A 16,585-nucleotide genomic window follows, 5' to 3' on the forward strand; every position below is an offset into this window, starting at 1 on the left:
ATGAATAAAGTTACAAAATAAATAAGAATAACAGGCAAAAAACTGTAACTTTCAAAACTTCCTTGTTTCTCTTGTAAAAGCAAAATTGCTTCCCAGGTCCTTTCCACAGCTGAAACTTTACATTGGCTCCGACTGTGGGTTGGCATGGCTGTGAGAAGCCAATAGTACATGAAGGTAATGATCACAAATCCCAGGAAACAACAAAAAAAATATATTAAAGTGACAATATTTTTCTTCATTGCTGTAGCTGTTTTTTCAGAACAACTTAGAGAAACAACTGCAGTTCTGTCATAATTAGTTTCATTAGATATAATACATCCCTTATCAGTTCATCTTTAAAGGACAAATATCTGAGTTATAATGAACTACAAACTTCTACACACAAACAAGAGCGTTGGAGGAAATTTTTGTAGTTTTGTAACATTACATGCTTAATTTTATCCGTCAGATCTTTGCAAAAATCCTTTCTGAAGAGCAGGAGAATATAGCATGTTAACGCTGTCTACTATGCAGACAAAAAATAGTCCAACCAAACTGGGGGAGAGAACTTGTACTGGGCCCCTGACTTCAAGGACAGCGAACTGCTTGAGAGAGTCCAGCGCAGAGCCACGAGAATGATTAATGGAGTGGAGCAACTCCCTTGTGAGGAAAGGCAGAGGGAGCTGGGTCTCTTTAGCTTGGAGAAGAGGAGACTGAGGGGGTGACCTTATTAATGTTTATAAATATGTAAAGGGTGAGTGTCAGGAGGACGGAGCCAGGCTTTTCTCAGTGACATCCAATGACAGGACAAGGGGCAATGGGTGCAAGCTGGAACATAGGAAGTTCCACTTAAATATGAGATGAACCTTTTTCATGGTGAGAGTGACAGAGCACTGGAACAGGCTGCCCAGGGGGGTTGTAGAGTCTCCTTCTCTGGAGACATTCAAAACCCACCTGGACGTGTTCCTGTGTGACCTGATCTAGGTGTTCCTGCTCTGGCAGGGAGATTGGACTAGGTGATATTTCAAGGTCCCTTCCAATTCCTAACATTCTGTGATTCTGTGATTCTCTGAACTCGAGCTTATGTGACCAAAAGAAAGTGTATTCAATCACATTGCGCTGTGAGTGAAATTACAAACTCAAAATTGCAAATGATGTTCTGAGATAAATTCAAAGTAATTTGCAATCCATAAAAGGAAGTAAATTATGTATGACCCGTCACCTTTTAATTGTACAATAAAAGAGCTCTCCTTCAGAATAATTAAGTGAAGGTGGTCTCTAGAATTATCTAAATGTATCATTTCTTTTATAGTAATGATAAATGCTGAATAATTAATTCTAATCAAACTAATAAAAACGTATCTTCTGTATAGTTCTTAACCCATAAGAAAACAAAATGTAGAGAGTAGGGGTTGATTAAGACTCTTCTTCATGTATCTTTACGATACATTCTTTGTTGAGGTACTATGCTTGCTGTTGACTTTTTTAACCAAGCCTGCCTTCCAGTTTTCAGTGTGTAAGACTGATGAATTGCAAATTATGAAAGCAACAGACTCCATGCACAGAATGAAAATGTCAGTCAGTTCAGACAGTTGTAGGTAGTGCCCAAGTTTGAAAGTTTGGGGATGGCTAGTCTGCTCGAACGCATTTGGTTATATCCTGCATTTACTGATTTCACTGGGTTTTTAACTTTATTTTATGGCAGATCACTAGGTGGACAAACTAAGAAGCAACAATAAGATGAAGTTGCATTGTGGATTCAATTTTGACATGCTTGCTTACCGTAGAATGTCCTCCATGTGTATAGACTAATCAAGGCTGCTAACCAGAAGTTTTTTGCTCACAGGAAATTAAAAATGAATAAAAATTCCTGAGGCAGAACAGCTGAGTTTAAATTTGAAAGATGAGTATGTGGACACCAATTTTCATTGAAATACAAGTCAGTCTACTAATATATATAGATATAAACATATTCTAAATCCTTTGAAATTAATGGCTATCACTACAGAGCTTCAAAGGATCATACTATATCATAGATATTCATGGGATCTGAGACTTGGATCACATACCACTGACACATTAAAGCTACTTAAAACATGTAGCTTGTCTTTTTTGTTTGTTTGTTTTGGTTGATTGGTTGCTTGCTTGCTTTTTCACAGAATCACAGAATGGTTGAGGTTCGAAGGGACCTCTGAAGATCATCCAGTCCAACCCCCTGCCAAGCAGGATCACCTAGAGAAGGATAGCATCCAGGCAGGTTTTGAATATCTCTAGAGAAGGAGACTCCACAACCTCTCTGGGCAATCTGTTCCAGTGCTCTGTTAACATCACAGTAAATAAATGCCTTCTCTTTTCATTTGTTCATTTGTTTGTTGCTTGTTTTTTTCCCGTGAATAAGTTTAAGAGAAATTGCTGTTCCAAAGTAATTACATTGAAAAAAAAAAAAAATCACGTGAAGAATCAACAGTTAAAACTGTAACTATATATACATGTAATTGTATCTAAAGAACAGATCAAATTCAGGCAAGTTAAATGTTAGTACCAAGTAGGCTTATTAGTATTTACCATTAGCAGTGAGTTACTTGATGGTACCTCTTGCCTAATAAACTTACTGAAATTTTAATCAGTGTCATTTAATCCCTGTGTGTTGCTGTTATCTGTCCCTGCTGGCAGGACATTGCATGCATTATGCACTGTCTTACAGATCACAGTAAGGCAAACAAAGTGATAAACAAGAGCTGGCATAGCACTAGAAGTAACCATTAATATAAGCATCTTTACTAGAGTATAAACTAAAGATCATACGTGTATATGTATGTATAAACAAGGTCATACATCTGCTTACATGGGAATGATAGAACTGCAACCAACACATGAAAACGCCAAGAAAAAAAAAAAAAGCAACTTTCATGCAATATTTGCATCTCTCTTACAAGAATGAGTTTTCCTAATAAAATTAAATATTCAGGGCTCAGAATATCTGATTTGGAATTAGTAAATTGTAGTGGGTGAGTGCAGCAAGTGGAATGAGTTTGTTTGTAACAACCCACTGTGGTAAGTGATGGAGCTCAAATGTGTTTTCAGTTTTCCATTATGAGACAGCTCCCTTCAGATACAAAGGAGTATGAAGGAATGTGGAAGACAGGAGTGGATCCAGCATCAGTCTGCAGATACTTGAATGTAAGCAGGTACACTTGATGTAGACATTTAGGCTCCCTCAGGGCAGCTGGCGAGCCTATAGGTCTGTGTAGCTGACCCACAGCATCCTTTAGCATGACAGAACGCTTCACTTATTCAACAACACCAGCTATGTGTAATATATAACTCAAAAGTAGACACCAATGGTTTTGCTTATTTGTTTAAACAGTATTTGCACAACACTACTTCAGATTCACTGGTTGTCCAGGACATCTGAATGGAGTTTGTAGATATGACAACAAACTTACAAAAGTCTTCTCATATCTGTAAAAAACAGATTAGGGGACAGCAGGGATCTCAGATGGGTCTAAGGAGCTAGTGGCCATCATTTAGATACTTTAAGTTTCTTCACTTCAGAGCTTAATTTCATGATAAAGGCATGATAAAATTTGCGACAGAAGTTTAGCACTGGAGACTCCATGGCAATAAGCAACTCACCAAATGTTACTTAAAAGAAATGCAAGACAAACCAAGTTTAGGGGTAATGAGGAGAAAAAGGAAGTAGCATGTATAAGTAAAAGGCAAAATATATAATAAAATTGTGTGCAGTATGAAGCAGAAAACCAGTGAAGAAAGCAAAGGTGTTAAAACCTGTATATCCTAGAGTGAGGAAGAAGAAACCATCAACATGAATATCATATTTTTCCTACCAGAGTATTCCAGAGTCTGATGACTTGCTATAATTCTCAACTCAGCAGTCTGAAGCTAACCACCTCCAAGAGATATGGAAATGTGAGTGTAATGAACGTGTTGTAATTTTGCTTGTATTATTACTACAATTTAGGTTTTATTCCACCATGGAAGTATTTTTTTTTCCTATTATAATTAGATATAAAAAAAAATTGTTCTTGACTTACAGTGCCAAGATTCCAATTAGATTAACAATAAATTATTGGATTTATATATAAGGTGTTTTTTCCCTTTGCTGATAAACAAGATTTTAGAATAACAAGGTTAAAATACCATGTAATGTTTATTAATGAATAGAAGTCATAGAGGAAGGAGGATTATTTTAGCATTATGAACTGGAAGACATCTTTTCCCAACCTAAACTTAAACACCTATTAGGAATGGAGGAACAAATCTAGGTTTAGTCTGTACTAGTGACACAATCTTGAGTAATAATTAGAATATTAAGATTGAGCCGCATATCCAGAAAGTTTATAAAAGGAAGTGGCAGTTCTACTCTCATTTGTAAATAGTGACTGGTGTTACTTTATTACATCATTGAAAAAAAAGGTAACCAAAAATGAAATAAATAAGCAAATAAATAACTAGCACTAAAATTAAGAAGATTCTATCACTCCTGATAGTAAGCAATATCTAGATCTCTATATAAGATCATTGTTGGTGACATGGTGGATTGAGTGCACAAGTGCACACTGAGCAAATTTGCATATGACACCAAGCTGTGTGGTGCGGTCAACATGCTGGAGGGAAGGGATGCTATCCAGGACCTGGACAGGCTTGAGAGATGGGCCTGTGCACATTTCATGAAGTTCAACAAGGCCAAGCACAAGGTTCTGTGTCTGGACTAGGGCAATCCTAAACACAAATAATGGCTGTTTGAAGAATGGATTGAGAGCAGCCCTGAGGAGAAGGATCTTGGGGTGTTGGTTGATGAAAAGCTCAACATGAGCCGGCAATGTGTGCTTGCAGCCCACAAAGCCAACCATATCCTGGGCTGCATCAAGAGCAGCAGGTTGAGGAAGGTGATTTTCCTACTCTGGGCTCTCATGAGACCCCACCTGGAGCATTGCATTCAGATCTGGGGCCTGCAACATAAAAAAGATATGGATCTATTACAACAGGTCCAGAGGAGGACCATGAAGATAATTAGAGGGCTGATGAAGATAGCTTTTCCTATGAAGACAGTCTGAGAGAGTTGGGGTTGTTGTTGAGAGCCCAAAGAGGAGAAGGCTGCAGGGAGACCTTATAGCAACCTCCCAATACCAAAAGGGGGCTTACAGGAAAGTTGAGGAGGGACTCTTTTTTGCAGAATACAGTGATAGGACAAGGGGGAATGGCTTTAAACTAATAAAAGGGTATATTCAGATTAGTTATAAGGAAGGCATTCTTTACTACGGAGGGTGGTGAGTCACTGGTACAGGTTGCCCAGAGAAGCTGTGGATGCCCCATCCCTGGAAGAGTTCAAGGCCAGGCTGAATGGGGCCGTGGGCAACATGGTCTAGTGGGATGGGTCCTTGCCCATGGCAGGGAGGTTAGAACTAGATGATCTTTAAGCTCTTTTCCAACCCAAACCATTCTATGATTCTATGATACTATGAACTGTACATAGCCCCCATTACATACCTCCTTTCACTTCTTGAGGAAGGGAGGAGGTAGAAGAATTGACAATGAAGTTGAACTTCGGAGGAAGAGTGTGGGAAGAATGTGTTTTTGTTTGTTTGCTTACTTGTTTTTCTTTGGTTTTTGCTGTTGTTTTTGTTTTGTTTGGTTGGTTTTAGTTCTCACTATCCAACCCTGTTATTAATTGGCAATAAATTAAATTAATTTTCCCTATGTTGAATCTTCTTCCTCTGCAATTGTAATTGGTGGCTGTATCTCAACCCATGAGCTTTTTTGTCTATTCTCCCTCTGTCCTGAGACAGAGGGGGAGTGAGAGAGAAGCTTGGTGGGCACCTGGCAGTCATCAAAGTTTAACTCACCATAGAATAAGAATGTTTATATAATTGAAAGTTTGAAAGAGTGCTTTGAAAATGCTTATAATAAAACCTGGACACACCGAACTGTTTTGGAAATGTTCCAGGTGTTCCAGGTGTTGGTTGTGGTTTTTTTTTTTTTGTTTTTGTTTTTCTTTTTCATCATTTGATATCTCAATGCACTAACAGTAAAATCTTGTAGGGAGATATGTCATGAACCACTACAGCATATCAATGAATATTTATAATTTCTAGCAATGTCTTCACTCAAAAAGGTTATTTAGTTAAATAACATACATACATATTACATTTGAGTAGGATTACAATGGCACAGAAAAAAAAAAAAAAAAAAGATATTTTTTCCCAGAGTTTTAGCATTCTTGTGTTCTGGATTTAGGATGGGAATAATGTTTATAACACACTGGTGTTTTAATTGTGTTGTGGTTTAGCCCTGGCAAGCTGCTAAGTACCGTACAACTCAACTGGGGAGACCTATGCTAAGTACCATACAACATACATCTGGGGAGACCCAGATGGAATGGGGGAGAGAATTGGAAAGGTAGAAGTGAAAGAACTCATGGGTCAAGACAAAGACAGTTTACTAGGTAAAGCAAAAGCTGCACACACAAGCAAAACCAAACGAGGAATTCATTTGCTATCCATATCCCACTGGGGGTAAAGGGTGAGCAAATGGCTGTGTGGTGCTTAGCTGCCTGCCAGGATAAACCGCAACAGTCTTTTTGGCACCCAACATGGGGTTCACAGGGTTGAGATAATAACAGATCACACCAGTGTGTTAAAACAAAATTGTTATAAGCATTATATCAGTTTACTAGTTGCTGATCACAATGTTCAATGTTGATTTTTTTTTTATTATTATTTTTTTTTCTCTCAGAGTTGTTGTGCTTGTTCTCAGAGTTGTGCTGTGTAACATATTTGTAGTATGTGTTCCCCATCGTGTTGTTTATCATCCCTGGGGCTGGTTTAAGGTTATCTTTTCACCGTACTGTGTAACAATGGCTTATGATACTCTCTACATTGTTGTCATCTTCATACTTTGGGAACCATCTCTCAGAAACTATTAAAAATTACACTGTTTACCTTTTCACCTCAGAGAGCCAATCTATGGGAGAGACAGTGGAAGATGAGGGGGGCACTTCCCCCTTCTCCTTCCCTTTCCCATTCTCCTCCACCTTCCCCTTCTCCTCCAGGCTAATTACAATACTCTTGAGATTTTTGAATATCCTTGGGATGTCTGAACCAGCATGTTCTTATTGCTATGTCTCCTGAATGTTTGTTTGTTTGTTTGTTTGTTTGTTTTTAAGGTTAAACAACTATTTAAGAAGGACACACAGATATCTGCCCTGAGACAGGATAATTACAAGTGGCAGGGCATGTGAGATACTATGAGCAGTGGGCACTTCCAGTGTTTTGGAACTTCACCCCTTAACCGGTGCAGAATCCTGAAAAAAAATAGTAAAATATTTGGAAAAAGTATGCTGTCATCCTGGCAATTCCAGAGAGACTGGAACATGCTGGGTCTTGACCCACGCTTACTGAGCCCTGTTCAACACTATTCAGTGACCTCAAGGGGAAGAGAAGGTTCTGAAGGCAAAACAACAGTTCCTGCAGGCCCTGCAGCTAATCCAATGCTTGCAACAAACAATGTGGCTACTCCAACCACTATGACAAGTCCTGTGGCCAAACCAACCACTCCAGCAGGCCTTGCAGCTACTTCAACCACAACAGGCCCTGTGGCTGAAACAGAGAACCTACCCATGCTGGGTCATGTCACCTTCATATTCAAGAAGAAACAATGGTTGTGAAAGTGAGCTCATTTAGTAAGGGAAGAAATTTCTACTAAGAAGGGGAAGGAGGAAGAAGTGGATGAGGCAGGCTACTCTGAAACTGGACCATCATGAGAATAGGAGGAGGTACAGGCAGAACTTATAAACGCAACAATAACCACATGATCCTTACCACTGGCTGAGCTGTGAGATACGGGAAAAAATTCAGCCATCATCCAGACAAGCACATTGTCATCTGGCTGCTCCAATGCTGGGATAACAAGTCTAGGTGGATGATGTCAGTTTCTCTTCCCTTATCCAGCAATGCTGCAACCTCATCATATTTACCCTTATTACAATTTGTTAATTTTATTTGTTAATTTTAAATTTACAGTTTACCTTTAGTGAAGCCATGTTGACTGTCACCAGTCACCTCCTTGTTTTCCATCTCCCTTAGCATAGTTTCCAGGAGGATCTCTTCCATGGTCTTGCCAGGCAGAAGTGAGACTGACTGGCCTGTAGATCCCAGGGTCTTCCTTTTTTCTCTTTTTCAAAAATGGGGGTTATGTTTCCCCTTTTCCAGTCAGAGAGAACTTCATTGGACAGGAGATTACAACAGAGATTTATTTATTTATTTATTTATTGGACAGTCTTCAATCTGCTTTTGGAAGTGCTTTGTGTAATGTTTGCTGAGCATCTTTCTACACTTGTATTACATGACTGCCTATGGGAATAGGATTTGAAGACTGCAGAGGTTTCTTCCAGGCTTGTGTAAGCCACTAAACACCGGGAGCATATAAAACCATGCTTTCAGTGGCATGGAAATATCATTCTAAAAGAAGGAATTCTTTCTAAATTCCCATCAGACACCTAATTCGCATGTCTCACTGCACACTGAACTACTTAGTGAACTCAAAGTTACCAGTTTGCAAGGAAATCTCCTTTAGGATTTCTCAAACATCTATTCCTTATTCAAACTGTGAAATGAAAATATCTATGGTTTCCAGCCTTTGGAAAAATAACCATTTGAGACTGGCAGGAGCTGTTGCTGTGAGAATCTTGTTGTGAGCAAAAGGGAACACACCGTACAGATAGAGATTAGAATTTCTTACTCCATTTAGTATCTTAGCAGTATGATAAATTATTTAGTTAAGGCCCCAAAGTCTCACTAATAAAATACTTTAAATATTACACAAAGGCTAGTGTGTTTCTATGCCTTGGGTGTGGTGTTATGCTTGACAGTTGGTGGTTTTAGTCTTCCTTTATCAAAATCAGAGGGGGCCATTTCCCAGAATTCATCAGTACACTTACACCTTTTCTGACAGATCATCATGTTCCTGGTGGGGATTTGTCCTTTCTTGTTCTTGAGGTCAGTTTGGGGCTACTTTTATACATTCCCCTAGCACAGTCTGCTTCTTTCTCATTGATCACCAGCCAAAATTTGGAAGTTGTGCTATAGCATTCCTCAGTCTCAGCAAAAGGATGGTTGTTTATTACATAGAGACTGCCTAGGTGTACCACACTTGAACCTCAGAGGAGATGCACAGAGATTAACATAAAGAAGTTTAAGTAGTTGACACTTTATTATTAGGTATTTTTTTAAACAAATAAAATTAGATTGGGCCCAGGCAATCCCAGATCAATATACTGAACTTTCAGGTCAATACAAAGTCTATGGCCTTTTACTAGAAATGCTGGAAATATTATTTACTTCTGTACAGAGCCAGCCAGTGCTATTCGTCATGAACAGTTATCCTAATTTTACTAAAGAGGTTGAAGTAAGACCATGTGTCTATTTGAATAGACTCATGCAGCCAATCTTGTGACTGAAATTGATACATTCATCTACATAGATATCATAAGGGTCATGTAATATGATTACATTTAAATTCATAATTCTCCACAATACTTAGAAGTTTGATCATTTTATTCACTTGCTAGTAGAGGACAAAATGGTGCCTTTATTGCACACAGTGAATCCTCTCTGTTTAAGAGATGGGTGTAAACCTGAGATGGATTTGAATGTGAGAATACTGATGTAAGACTTCCAGCCAGACTTCTCCTAATTCCTAATGCCTGAATGCATACAAATGCATCTATATCTGCACACTGCTAACTGGGGATGAGATCTTCATGTTTTAAAAAGACGCATCTCCATCAAAGGGCATGAAGGTATGCCAGCTTCCAGCAGCAGTAATTTTTAGACCCATAATTACTGAATGTCTATTATACATCAGAAGACAAGGAATATCTTTTGGGGGTCTGTTAGAACAAAACCCCAAAGACTAAATGGCTTCTAAGCATTTATTCTCAGCATTGAATTAACACCATCTTTGTTCTGGTGTATGGTGAATGAGAGCAATCTTGAGTAAATCTCTGATTAGGGGAAGACAAAATTAACAGTTTAACCTATTAGATCCACAATTAGAAATCTGGCAGTAGACTTATTGTATCTTCAGTACCTTTTAACATGATAAAAGAAATAAAATCTGGACTTTTTATCTGTCATTGGGGCTTTTCAGTTACAGTAGTCCATGAATAAGGCACTAATGTACTGCCTAGGTGAAATGGTTGCTTTTTCAAACAGCAATCGATAATAAAAGAACATCATAACATATTGTTAAAGTGAATTATTTCAGCCAAGTTCCAATAGAAAAGAGCTACAAATGTACATGAATAGACATGAAAGTAATTATGTATAAGTGGTATGAATATTTCAATTAAGTTCACTATATATAGAAAAAATAGAGAGGATTGGAATAAATGAGTCACCAAATTCTGAGTTGCTTTATAAAAAGCAAGCATCAAGGGACAGATTTTTCAGATATAATACACAGATGACAGACTTAATGTTATTGTAATATACATCACAGTGTGATTATGTTGCATACTGTCAACCTTTCCTGATGTAATCCACTCTAATTTATTCACTAAACTTGTGATAACTTGCAACAGCAATTATATGTGAATAGACCTATAGTGTTACTCATACTGCAGAAAAGCAACGTCTCTTAAAATACCACTGTCATTTTTTAATAATTCATTCTTTCTCTCTCTCTCCTTTTTTTTTTTTTTTTTTTTTTTTTTTTTTTTTTTTTTTTTTTTTCCCCAGAGGAGTTATGATATGTTTAGTCATTGGCTTGGACACATGGAAAGGCATCCAAGGATCAATGAGCATGAACAGACTGAAGTAGAAAATAAAAAAATAAAATATCAAATTTCCCCAAATCATTCATGATTCTTAACAATTTCTACTCAGTGTATTTATTCTGTTAATAGGATCTGACTTCTCCTTGTAGGAGATTTCTGTTTATCTCATGATATTTAGGACTGGAGAAATACACTTGGCTTGCCATACTATAAGGGAGACTGACTTCCTCTAAAATTAGTATCAATTCCCAAACTTGTCTATGTCTTAAGCACATTTTATGTTAACCTTGAAGATCTTAACATCATGCTTCTAAACCATACAAATATTCATGTTTTTGCTCCCTCTGCCTCTGTTAAAACAAAAACAAAACTAAATCAAAATCTCGGTCATTTCTATAGCTCCTCCCTTTTTCATGTTCTCCTGCAGTGAAGGTCAGGAAATCTCAGTCACCTATTTACTTCATTGGTAGCTAATTTCCTACTCTTTTTCTCTGTAGTAAAGAGACAAGTATATTTGTTTCTTTATTTTTTTCTCCTTTTTTTTTTCCTATTCCCATTCTCCCCATTCTTCCTCAAGCAGCTCCTACATTGTCAAATGTCCTTTCTCTTTGGTGGCATGTGAAAAATGTTCAGATAGAACAGAAAAGTCGGTCTTCCTGACCCGTCTTCAACCTGCCCTGTTGTCTTTCCTCCCTCTCTAGGGAAAGAAAAGAAAAGGAAAATATTTGCCAGACAGGAGACCTGCAATGACTATAGGACCTCACTTCTCTCTGACTGTGCCTAACAGCACCCGTGGTCCCAGTCTTGTGACAGAGAGGAGCCTTCCATGGTGCTTTCCCTTTCTGTCTCCTTCTTAATGCCACTGTTGAAAGCCTTAGGTTGTATAACGCTGTTCTCACTGGTACTCAACAGTTATATTAACTGTGTTTTTCCTGATTTGACAAAAGGGTTTGAAGTAATGTGTGAGTTCTTCAGAGCAACTAGTTCAAGTGAGCTGAAAATTCCATTGACCTTGGCCTGCTTATCACATATTTCAACCTTCATTGCTGCTCTTTGGCAGGAATAAACTCTGAGTTGTAAATTCTCCTAAGTGGTTTTGTATTCCACCACTATGTCCATTGGCTTTATTCAGAGCTGAATCAAACTGTAAATGTACATATCAATTTTGTGTACAGTCTTGCAGGCCTAATATGCAAACTGAACATAATTAATTAAAATTATATTTATATGTCTTCCAGAATTTCCAGTGGCAGCAATTTCTGCATAGTGGTGACTGCATCAGTATGTTTCTGCATCCTCCTTTCTGCTTTGCTTTTGAGTCTGTAGGTGTTTTATTTCATTTTCTATTCAAAGCTTAACTTTGGTGTTTTTGGTGAAATAATCCATGAACCTCTGAAAAGCATATATGCATCTAATAAGAAGTAGAACCCCACACTTATGAAGTTTTGCTCAAGATCTCCAACAGTGATAGTCTCTGAGACTAAAAACTATTACATTTATAATTATTAATGTAATGTATTAATGTATTAATGTAATGCCCCCCCCAAAAAAAATCTGTCAGAAAGACCCCTTCTTAAAAAAAAAAAAAAAAAAAAAACAAAAAAACTGGAAGACAACTTCCACTAGTGCTAAAACACCTTAGCAAAAGAAAAAAAAAAAAAGGGGGGGGGGGGGGGGAGGCTGGGGGGGAGAAAAAGATTGTTTAGAAAAAGCAATTCTGAAGTCAAATCAGATTACTTGGTAACATGCTGAGTACAACAAAGCAGTTGCTACTACTACTCCATAAGCTGTCAGAACTAAATACAGAATTAATGTATATTTGAAACCTGCTATATGTCTTTCCCATTACTCCCTAGAATTCAATGGCTATCAAATTTCTTGTAATCATAACTAAATTATGATTAAATTAATATCTTCTAAAAACTTCTGTACATTTGAGTCTTGCTTTCAATGTCAAGTGAATTTGAGAAAGAATGTGAAAACTATAATCAATTTATACTCTGAAAACTAAAAACCTAGGTTTGCTACTCTGGAAAACTATCATGAGTTGAATTTCAGAACAGGTTTTACCCTCCCACTCCATCAAGCAGACCTTGTTTCCCAGTTGGTCCAATATGTATATATACACTTATGCTAAAAAGATGAACCATCCAATCAAGGTCTTAGTCGGATATGCTGTTTTAATGGTAGTTTTCTGAAACAACTTCAGAGACATTGTTTCTTTTTCATGCTGATGCTAAAACTAAGTTAAAACTAATATAAACAGGACTAATATTATTTTATACTATATGAATTGCTGTACACAGACTTAAGATTTATATTAATTTGAGCAGAAACACAGATTGGAATTAGGATTTATACAGAACCTTTCATACTGAAGGTATCTTAGAGGCAAGGCAATACCTGTGAAAGTTGCAATAGTTTAGATATATCTCTAGAGCTATTTCTACTGAGAAAAAAAATATTGAACTTCTATTCATTTTGAAATAAGCCACAAACTGAAAAACCCAAATGAATAACCACTAGATATAAAGAAAAGCTCATTAATTAAATTACCTACAAAAATAGTTTATTAAATGCCTGGAAGTTTAAAACCTGTTAAAATCTAAGACCTTACAGAAATACTTGTTTTGTTGTGTATTTTGTTTGCTTGTTTGTTTGTTTTTGAATAGTCATTTACCCCCAGAGGCTTTACTAAGTTAATATGGACTTGTACCTTAGAGGCTGACGTTTCCTAAAATTAGCATTACGTGGAATGATCTATATCCTAGGGGGATATCCATAAGCTTTGAAAGTTCATCCTTTGCTTGGAATCCATACATCACATTTTCTAATAGATACTCCTTAGAAAAAATATACAATATTCACAATGTACTGTGTGTGCCTATACACATTAATCTTATTTCTCAACTGAAGATATGAACCAAAAAAATTAAAATGTTCCTCGAGGTCTGTCATGCAATGTCACCTTACTTTCCAGTAATGCTTCAGCAGAAATTCCTGTAGTTCTTTCACATGTTCAGATACAAGGTTAGACTTCAGGGGGCCCAAATAGAAGTAGAGTATTGGTCTCCCCTTTGTTGTAATTTCACTAGTAGTCCTCAGGGTAGTCCATCTTTCAAGGCATGCATCTAATTTATGGTCTATATGCCAGATATTGATTTCATGCATGCCTTGAATTCAGCCAGTGTTCAACAAAAAGCAGAACAAAGTGAACATTTCTTTACTATTTTTGTTTATCTCTATTGCCTTCTGATAGGATTTGCCCTGTGGAAAATCTACCAGCTGTCTATTGGCACCTGTTCTCACTAGACCTGTGACCCACAAGATGTGTCCCTGGTGTTGAACTGACAATTTTTTTTTTTTGTATCTTGACATTAAGCACTTTCAAGACGGCAAGAGCACGTATATAGAGGCTCAGCCCCAGATGGCTATTCCATACTGTATGATTCCAAATACTCAAAGGCTCAAATTCTAATTATACATCTCACATTCATTTGTTTCTCTCTAGATACAGAGTATTTACACGATTCTGTTATTGCAATATATTTATGAGGTATTGTAAATTCCTTCACATGATTGAGATCCTAGTTTACTATTCCAAAAATAATAAAGTCATCCCCAAAAATTATCCTGGTCATTTGCTTACAAATTTTAGCTGGTAAGCAGTTTGTCTGTTTGTTCGTAGTATTAAAATTTGTGTGTTGTACTTGTTCAGAATTATCCTCCAAAATTTGAAAAATAACTCCCAGATAGAATTGGGCAAAAGAGAACCGTAATTTCCTCAAAAAACTTTTATTGAAAATTCAATATATATCCATTTATTAAAAAATATACTTTAAATTACTGACTTAGAAACTGAATCCTACTATTCATATATAGTCTCTTTCAAGCTAACATGATACTGGGTTGTACCTCCATGTATGTATTTGGCTCATACTCAGTTTGGTGACAAAAAGTGATTATTCCTAGCATGGATAATCCAATGACAGACAGATATTGTAAATGCACATTTGTGACAGTCTCCATTGGAATGTGTTCAAAGTTTGCAGCTAGGTCCCATCTCAGACTATGTAATTGCCTATTCCACTTGTATTAAAATTAACAAACTCAGCTGACAGGAAATATTCTGTTGAACATGTTAACTTATGATTTTAAACAGACTTCCTAGAGAAGCGGTTGATGCCTTACAGTGTTCAACACGCATTTGGACAATGTCCTCATTGCTTTAACTGAGGCATTACTTAATGCCTCGGTGCTTTAACTTTTGGTTACCCTTGAAGAGGTCAGGCAGTTGAACTAGATGATCTCTGAAGGTCCCTTCCAACTGAATTCTTCTCTTCTCTTCTCTTCTCTTCTCTTCTCTTCTCTTCTCTTCTCTTCTCTTCTCTTCTCTTCTCTTCTCTTCTCTTCTCTTCTCTTCTCTTCTCTTCTCTTCTCTTCTCTTCTCCTCTTCTCTCTTCTCTCTTCTCTTCTCTTCTCTTCTCTTCTCTTCTCTTCTCTTCTCTTCTCTTCTCTTCTCTTCTCTTCTCTTCTCTTCTCTTCCCTTCCCTTCCCTTCCCTTCCCTTCCCTTCCCTTCCCTTCCCTTCCCTTCCCTTCCCTTCCCTTCCCTTCCCTTCCCTTCCCTTCCCTTCCCTTCCCTTCCCTTCCCTTCCCTTCCCTTCCCTTCCCTTCCCTTCCCTTCCCTTCCCTTCCCTTCCCTTCCCTTCCCTTCCCTTCCCTTCCCTTCCCTTCCCTTCCCTTCCCTTCCCTTCCCTTCCCTTCCCTTCCCTTCCCTTCCCTTCCCTTCCCTTCCCTTCCCTTCCCTTCCCTTCCCTTCCCTTCCCTTCCCTTCCCTTCCCTTCCCTTCCCTTCCCTTCCCTTCCCTTCCCTTCCCTTCCCTTCCCTTCCCTTCCCTTCCCTTCCCTTCCCTTCTCTCTTTGAAAGAATGATAAATGAAATAGATTTCTATGAGCAATATCTGATACATACATAGAATGGGCATTAAAGTTTTAACATTTTGGTTTAGATTATATTGCTTGATTATTGTATTGCTGTTGATGTATGGGAAGATCCAGCAAAGGGGATTATGGGTGGGAGTAGCCAGCTAGTCTCACCAGTGCACGCAAATACTTATCAATTTGTTTAGAAAAAATAGATTACTTCCAAGACATTGTAAAGATAAATATTTATTATTTATTCTATATAAAAGTTAGAGAAATGTTAGATATATGCTATGATGTCAGAGAACAAATTTTCAAAACCAAAGTTCAAAGTGCTCCCACAAAATTATCTTGATAGAAGTTCTGCAGATGAGAACTCTACTCGAATATATATATATATATATATAACCTAGTGAAATATGTTTATAATTAAAAGTTTGTGTTGATTTTTATATCATATTTACACATTTTTACAACATATTCGTATAAACGCATACTGGCTTTTATATATAAATATATCTATAAAGAGAAGGTACTAAATCTGTTGGAAAAAAAGCAAAAATAAGAAAATCAACATCAGCAAAGTAATAATAAACTCTGAATCTAATAGAAAATGAAGAAGAAGTGAATTCTGAACTGCTGTGGACTAAAATACAGGATTCAAATAATTCAGTATTTCTTGGAAGAAGAACTGAATTGTTAAAAAAAGTTTCTGCCAGAGTTCCCCGTAATATATGATAAAAATAATGGGTAATGCCTTTTGCCTAAACATCTTTTCTGACCATTTTAATCTTTTGCGGCACTGAACTATTGCCATGGAAACTTAGGTTTTCTTTTCAGACCATTTTAATCTTTTGCGGCACTGAACTATTGCCATGGAAACTT

The sequence above is a fragment of the Anser anser genome (genome assembly GCF_964211835.1).
Source record: "Anser anser genome assembly, chromosome: 2".
NCBI lineage: Eukaryota > Metazoa > Chordata > Aves > Anseriformes > Anatidae > Anser > Anser anser.